The following is an 8,850-nucleotide window of genomic DNA, read 5'->3' on the forward strand; positions in this document are numbered from 1 at the left end:
ATTTCAACTTTTTTAGATTCCACATATAAATGAAATCACGCAGTATTTCATGTATCTTGTATCAATGTATCTTGTTTATATTTCACTTGGTAAAGTGCCCTCCAGGTTCATTCAAGTTGTTGTAATTGGCAGGATTTCATTTTTTTTTTTTCAAAGTTGGAATTTTACATCTATATATTTGTTGTTGGTGGTGGTGTTTAGTCATTAAGTTATATCCAACTTTTGCAACCCCATGGACTGTACCCTGCCAGGGTCCTCTGTCCATGGGATCTCTCAGGCAAGAAACGTAGAGTGGGTTGTTATTTCCTTCTGCAGGAGAGCTTCTCAACCCAGGGACTGAATCCAAGTCTCCTGAATTGGCAGGCAGATTCTTCATGACCGAGCCACCTATATTCTAGGTATTCTTTATCCATCAAAGGCCACTTAGGTTGTTTCCATACTTGGCTATTGCAAACAATGTTGTAATGAAACATGGGAGGGCATATATATCTTCAAGATAATGATTTAATGTCTTTTGGATGTATTTGCAGAAGTGGGATTGCTAGACCATATGATAGTTGTAGTTTTTAATTTTTTGAGGAAACTCCATACTGTTTCCTATAACGGCTATAACAATTTACATTCTACCAACAGTGCACAAAGGTTCTCTTTTTTCCTATGCCTTTAGCAACACCTGTGATCTTTTTTTAACTTTTTAATAACAGTCAACCTAACTGGTATAACATGATATCTCACTGTGATTTTGATTTGCATTTCCCTGACGATTAGTGATTGATGCAGAAATGTATATATTTTATGTATTCAAATTATGTAATAGAGCATTGATTATATACTTATACAGTCATCTGGGCGTGTATATATCATTCCATTATTCTAATAATATAAACTCTGTGCTTTAGAATATCATGGCTCCTTAGATTATAGCAGCTTCTATTACTGCCTTATCCCTAAAATAATTAGTCTGATGTTGCTGCTGCTGCTGCTAAGTCACTTCAGTCGTGTCCAACTCTGTGCGACCCCATAGACAGCAGCCCACCAGGCTCCCCCATCCCAGGGATTCTCAAGGCAAGAACACTGGAGTAGGTTGCCATTTCCTTCTCCAATGCATGAAAGTGAAGAGTGAAAGTGAAGTCGCTCAGTCGTATACGATTCTTAGCGACCCCATGGGCTGCAGCCTACCAGGCTCCTGCGTCCATGGGATTTTCCAGGCAAGAGTACTGGAGTGGGGTGCCATTGCTTTCTCTGAGTCTGATGTTAATTAGGCCCTAAAAAGATAAATGCCATAAGCATACAAAAATATAACTTCTGGATTAATTATGTCCTGTTGTTTGGAAAGGATTTGTAATTTTTTTTTAAAAAGTAAAATTATATTTAAATCAATTTAAAAGCACTAAATACTAACTGGTAAGGGAAATAGATTCAGTATTTACAAAACAATGCTTCACTTTTTCATACCAGACTAATATACTGCAAGTATCTTACCTGTACAAAAAGGAGGCACTTCACTATTTTGAAAAGTACAAAATGTAACACTAAAACAATTGGAAGGTAATATTTTATAGTAAAATATTTGAATAACAATTTTTTCCTCTGGAAAAAATGTGTGATACTCCTTTATCACACAGAGTATCACACATTCTCTGAAAGGAAGTGGCACTAAAGAAAATAATGAGTGAATACCACAATTTGGATCTAAGTGGAATTTAGTGTTTGACCATATATCCATTCTTGATTTTGGTACTGTTTATTTATCTATATGGCCTTGAGAAAGTGATTACTTTTTTTTTTTTTTTTTGAGTTGAAGGATAATTGCTTTACAGAATTTTGTTGGTTTCTGCTAAGCACCATCATGAATCACCATAGGCCTCCCTCTTGAACCTCCTTTTCATCTCCCTCTCCATTCCACCCCTCTAGTTTGTTTCAGAGCCCCTATTTGAGTTCCCTGAGTTCAGAGCAAATTCCCATTGGCTATATATTTAAAAATATGGACTGCTTCAAGAATTTGAGAGTCATCCTTTCACAGGGGCCATACTAATCTCTATATATGTGCTGCTGAAGTGAGCACAATGGAACGTTCCATTATTCATCTGAAAACTAGGAACTCTACACTCTTTCATTTAATAATTTAACTGACATACCAACACAAAGGATTATAAATGAACATTTATATGGTCTTTCATTTGATCCTTCTTAATATTGACTGAAGTAGACAGAGCAGTACCTACTTTTACTGTCTTGAAAATATGAAATGTGAGCCCACGCCCTTGTTTGTCCTTGTTTATAAGAAAATAAATTAAAAGACCTAGTTAAGAACAAGGTCTACTGATATCTGGCTTACTGCATTCCCACTGCATGCTCAAGTTACCTTTGATTATTATTACAAACTATAACTTATACATGTTTCCTATTTGAGGAGTTTGAAAGAGTTAGAAAAATCCATTTATAACAATTGAAAAGATGCTCATTGAGCTGCTGCAAAGTACTTTTATATGACATTAGTTGCAATCTATTTAGAAAAAAAAAATGCTTCTTCCATAAGTGAAGATTTGTGTTAAATCCTCTTGCTTGGATATTATCTATTCTCCAACCAGCCAAATAACTACATCCTTCATAATTTATGGGATTTATTTAATTACCCTGTATATCAGTCTTCATTGATATAGAATAATGTCTGTTCTTCATTATATCTTAACTCATGTTCTTATTTTAATTCACTTACTCTAAGGGAAGAGAGTGTTTGCTATGACCAGTGCATTCTTTTGGCAAAACTCTATTAGCCTTTGCCCTGCTTCATTTTGTACTCCAAGGCCAACTTTGCCTGTTACTCCAGGTGTTTCTTGACTTCCTACTTTTGAATTCCAGTCCCCTATAATGAAAAGGACATCTTTTTCTGGGTGTTAGTTCTAAAAGGTCTTGTAGGTCTTCATAGAACCGTTCAACTTCATCTTCTTCAGTGTTACTGGTCGGGGCATAGACTTGGATTACCATGATACTGAATGGTGTGCCTTGGAAATGAACAGAGATCATAATGTCATTGACTCATTTGAAAAGATCCTGATACTGGGAAAGATTGAGGGCAGGAGGAGAAGGGGACGACAGAGGATGAGATGGTTGGATGGCATAACCGACTCAATGGACATGGGTTTGGGTAAACTCCGGGATTTGGTGATGGACAGGAAGGCCTGGCGTGGTGCGGTTCATGGGGTCGCAAAGAGTCAGACACGACTGAACGACTGAACTGAACTGAACTCTAAGGGAGTATCATACATTTTGGAAGCTAAAATTTGTTAAAAGCTTACTTTCACATTCAGAAATAACATCTCAAATATTGGTGACATGCTAGGAAGAACACTAAAGTTGGAATCAGATGTTTAAGATTATGTCCTTTCTCTCCCACAAGCCAGTTTTATGTCTTTGAGTCCCTATTTTCTCATTCTGGACACACGGGAGTTGGGACACATTTGCCTTTAACATCCCTTCTAACTCCACAAGTCTCTGACATTTTGAAAATAATTATATCATTGTGGGAAAAATATAACGGTAATTTTCATACACTCAGTTTAGCATACTCAAACACTCTAGCACTTACTCCCTGAGATTTCATGATTTTTTTGTAATTTTTAAATATTTGTTTATTTATTCCTTGAGCTGAGAGGGGGAAAGAAAAGTTAAAAAATTAAAGACAAAAGGATTTGCTTTATAAATAAAATAGATATCAAACAGGTTGAAAAAAAATTTTTAATGAGAATCTTTATCTTCTTTGCAAATTACATAAATACAACACAAAGGAAGAGTTTTTAGATGTTCTGCTACTTAATTAAATAATCTGCCTCATATATCAGTTTTCACTTTATTTTTTCATAAATTTAACATTATTATGGGTTCAAAAGGATTATCCCTATTTCTTTTATTCTTTTCTCACTGTTAACAAGAGAGTTATACATTTTTTGCTTCAAAATACTATTAGAAGATGTGTACACACACAAAGAAAATACTATTAGAAAATTATTCCTTTTATTATACAAATCAAATGAACACTATTTTGCCTGCTTGAGTTTATTTTAAGGTGCTGTGTCCACCTTAAGTGTATACTTTTTCCCTCTTCTCATTATTTTATACAATTCTGTATTTTCTGAAGATCTTCCATATGAGAAAGAGTATATAAATTCTGGTAAATTCTAGGCAGATTTCCTTTAATCTACTTCAGGAATCCCCACGTGTTCAGCCAGACCATGCAGAATATGCTCGGCTATATGGAATATATCCTGTTCTGGCAGGAATTCAATTTTGGGGGAAGCGGAAGCAGTTCTCTTAACAAGCTCCCCTTTGAGGTGAAACTTTGCAGCAACCAGTTGCAGTGTCCCAAATTATTAAGAAAGCTTCCACATCTCTCTTTTCTCCTATGTAATACTTCTGTCAAATAAATATCATCATTCCTCAACTTCTGCTTTTTTATTGAAATAATATATTTTTAAGATATTATGAAAAACAAAATTATATTTTTAAATATAATTTAGACTGCCAACAATACTCTTAAATGATGACACATGCAATAAAATATTCAGGAATAGGTCAAATACTTCATTTCCAAAGGGTGATCCATGACCAGAATCACTGGCAATACCTGACATGATTGTCAGAGAGCAGAAATTTAGGCCTTAGAACAGAGCTACAGAATCAACAGCACTGCTATACTAGATATACTTTTACCTTTTATCGTCCCTAGGCAAATCATAACAAATATTATGCTTAATGTTGAACTCTTAGAAACTATAATAAAACACCCTCATATTGAAAGAAACAATCTAAAATCTTTTGCACATAAATTATAGGTTTGTCACAATTTGTCACGCTACTTAAATATGAGAATTTTAACTATTTTTCTGAACCCTCTTTTATGTTATTTTTCTTAGAAAAATTACTGTGTGCCTCATATAAAATGTTATATTAACATTTCATTTAAACATTTCATTAATATTTCATTATATTAACATATCATTTGTTTTGTTAATCATTACATTTTTAATCTACTATGGGTCAGAAAATTAGATAGAAAGTATATTATAATTAAATTATAAACTAAATAAGCTTTCAATTAGGCCTTAAGTATTCTTTCAGCTAGTAAATTTTATACATGAATAAGATGACACCATTTTTACTGAATAAGAATGTATAGTTTCCTTATTCTCTATGTATGGCTTTTACTCAGAATGAGGAGTCTTAAATAAATGATATCTAAGAAAATGAAGTTTTAAATGAAACAACAATTATTATCATTTATTGTTGTGACCTTAAATGATTTAAATAGTATGCTATGTTCTTTTTGTAATCTATATTCTAATAGAAACCATCATTCTATTTATAACTATCTCTAGATGTAATTTTAAAACACTCATTAATTCTGACTTTATTCTGATCTTATTACAAACTAGAAACATAGGCCCTAGTAGAACAATTGAAATAAAGAAATAACTAGCCTCAATATCAATGCTTTTTTTATGGCCATGAAGATAATTTTACCTAGAACATAAAGCTGATTTTCTGCCAGATAAAAATTCCCAATATGCCATATAATATATACTTCGTACCTCATAATTGCACACTTCTGAAAAACCAGAATACTTATATTAAATCAAGAAAAATTGTATTAGAAACTAATCAAGTTTTATTAGGAATCTTTTCAAAATACATTTTGAATGATTAAACTACTTTATTGATAGGTAAAAATGACTAAAATGACAACTAGAAGTATTGTTTAAAATACATTGTCTTCCCAAGATTAAACATGGACAGTCAATTGAATTCCTTCTTTCAGCTCTGCAGTTATCTTGGAAATGAAATAACGAATCTTATGAAAACACAAACACCTCTCTAAGACACAGGTGGATCAGAAAACACTACAGTCGTAATAAGATAATTTCACCTGCTTACTAACTCAATTATGTTTTAATTTTAAGATTGTTGTTATAAAAGTCATTTCAGAAAATATTTAGAAGAGAAAATTAAAGCAAGTTTAACTTAAACCAATTTCTCTTTTGAATTGGAAAATAAGTGGAAATAGTAAAAGGTTTGTCAGGAAGCAAGGGATGTAATACAGACTTGGATCTACCTAGTTCATCAGCCCTTACTCACCTTTTTGCATTACAGCATTTTGCATTACACTAACAATAATGAGCTGAAATAACTAGAGATGTGATGAAGCAGCACAATATAAGAGCCAGGTAAACTGTAGAAACTTTCTCAGATTTTTATTATGCAGTTGTATGTAAATGGAAATGCATTTTCCAGCTGAAAATATATAAGTATATGAAATATTTGCAAACAATCAAGCCCCAAATATTATCCAATAAGTTGACTCAGTTAAATATTACCACTCAAGGTTTAAAATGGCAAACAAAGTTCAACATCTGGTTTCTAGTTTTGTATATAAGGATGTAAGAAATCACAACTTTATCTTAACATCAAGTAAAAAGCTGAGTTGATGGAAAAAATCAACAACTCTTTTTGGATCTGTAAGAGAGGTAAGAAAACAGGGTAAACAGTTGTCCCAAGATTGGAGAGATAAGTGGATACAGGGAGTCATGGCTTAGTGGCAGAGAGATTCTGCTAAGGTAGGAAAGCCTACACCGTAACTGATGAATTGTGAGTGCCTCAATATGAAAGATAAAAACTCCAGAGGACTCATTGTAGAAGGTGCTCCACAACTTTGTGAGATATTCCTCTTGGAACTGGAGCTGGTTCTCACAGTAACTATCAGAAAAATATTCCATTGTACTTTCTTTTTCTTTTTAATTTTATTTATTTATTTGTTTATTATTATTTCTTTACTTTACAATATTGTATTGGTTTTGCCATACATCAACATGCATCCAGCATGGGTGTACATGTGTTCCCCATCCTGAACCCCCTTCCCTCCCCATACCATCCCTCTGGGTCATCCCAGTGCCCCAGCCCCAAGCTTCCTGTATCCTGCATCGAATCTGGACTGGCAATTCATTTCTTATATGATATTATACATGTTTTAATGCCATTCTCCCAAATCATCCCCCTCTCCCTCTCCCACAGAGTCCAAAAGACTGTTCTATATATCTGTGTCTCTTTTGCTGTCTCACATACAGGGTTGTCGTTACCATCTTTCTAAATTCCATATATATGTGTTAGTATACTGTATTGATGTTTTTCTTTCTGGTTTACTTCACTCTGTATAACAGACTCCAATTTCATCCACCTCATTAGAACTGATTCAAATGTATTCTTTTTAACAGCTGAGTAATACTCCATTGTGTATAGGTACCACAGCTTTCTTATTTATTCATCTGCTGATAGACATCTAGGTTGTTTCCATGTCCTGGCTATTGTAAACAGTGCTGCGATGAACATTGGGGTACACGTGTGTCTTTCAATTCTGGTTTCCTCAGTGTGTATGCCCAGCAGTGGGATTGCTGGGTCATATGGCAGTTCTATTTCCATTTTCTAAAGGAATTTCCATACAGTTCTCCATAGTGGCTGTACTAGTTTTCATAACCACCAACAGTGTAAGAGGGTTCCCATTGTACTTTCTGTAAAAAGAGGGCAAATGAACCATTTTGAAATAGAGCACATGCTGCTCTTTTCAATGAAGTCTGCTCTTAGGAGAAATTAGTTAACCAAAGCCTAACCTGCTGGGGTATTAATTGGAGTTTAAATGATTTGGGGTAAGTGAAATACACAACTCTAGTCAGCTCCATGTAGAAAAAGGGAAACACCAACTCCAGTGCACTCTACACATCTACTCTCACACCAAGTATGAAGGAAAAAAAAACAAAACAAAACTGAAATACTTGTGACGTTCACTGTCCAGAGGTTTAGGGTGACTAAAAAACAGAGACCTAAACTTAGTACTTTTGCCTGGAAAATCCCATGGACGGAGGAGCCTGGTGGGCTGCAGTCCATGGGGTTGCTAGAGTAGGACACGACTGAGCGACTTCACTTTCACTTTTCACTTTCATGCATTGGAGAAGGAAATGGCAACCCACTCCAGTGTTCTTGCCTGGAGAATCCCAAGGACAGGGGAGCCTGGTAGGCTGCTGTCTATGGGGTCGCACAGAGTCGGACACGACTGAAGCAACATAGCAGCAGCAGCAGCAGCAGCAAACTTAGTACTATAGAATGTTTCTCCTTCCCCTATATCTCACCATCACATTAGTATTTATAGCATTTCCTTTACCTAATATGCCTGGCTATTGAGAAAATAATTAAGGTCCATTAATACTGGGAGCCAGCGTGAGGAACTCCGCCTGTGGCAAAGGTCATGAGGAAGGAGGCTTGGCATACGCAAAGGCAGGATCGGGCCTCAGGAGTCCCCCTATAAATTCTCGAGCATCTACCCCAAAACCAGAGTCTGCCTACTTTACTACTTTGTGCTCTCACCTACACCTCTGACTTTACGGGGGGCTGTCCCCCACCACCTCTTTTGGAGAAGGAGTTAACTTAAGAGCTCCAGATCAGATTAGTCGCTTAGTCGTGTCGGACTCTTTGTGACCCCATGAATTGCAGCACGCCAGGCCTCCCTGTCCATCACCAACTCCTGGAGTTCACTCAGACTCATGTCCATCGAGTCAGTGATGCCATCCAGCCATTTTATCCTCTGTCGTCCCCTTCTCCTCCTGCCCCCAATCCCTCCCAGCATCAGAGTCTTCTCCAATGAGTCAACTCTTCACATGAGGTGGCCAAAGTACTGGAGTTTCTGCTTTAGCATCATTCCTTCCAAAGAAATCCCAGGGCTGATCTCCTTCATAATGGACTGGTTGGATCTCCTTGCAGTCCAAGGGACTCTCAAGAGTCTTCTCCAACACCACAGTTCAAAGGCAT

The 8,850-nt window shown here is 35.8% G+C and overlaps 1 non-coding gene across 1 annotated transcript; it reads right to left on the minus strand.

Annotated features, from left to right (window-relative positions):
* Positions 1 to 1,978: 1,978 nt before the first annotated feature.
* On the minus strand, positions 1,979 to 2,083 carry LOC138985479 (U6 spliceosomal RNA). The gene has a single exon (XR_011462546.1). It is a non-coding gene; the product is annotated as a U6 spliceosomal RNA (small nuclear RNA).
* Positions 2,084 to 8,850: the final 6,767 nt, after the last annotated feature.

This window comes from Bos mutus, chromosome 24 (assembly GCF_027580195.1).
Source record: "Bos mutus isolate GX-2022 chromosome 24, NWIPB_WYAK_1.1, whole genome shotgun sequence".
NCBI lineage: Eukaryota > Metazoa > Chordata > Mammalia > Artiodactyla > Bovidae > Bos > Bos mutus.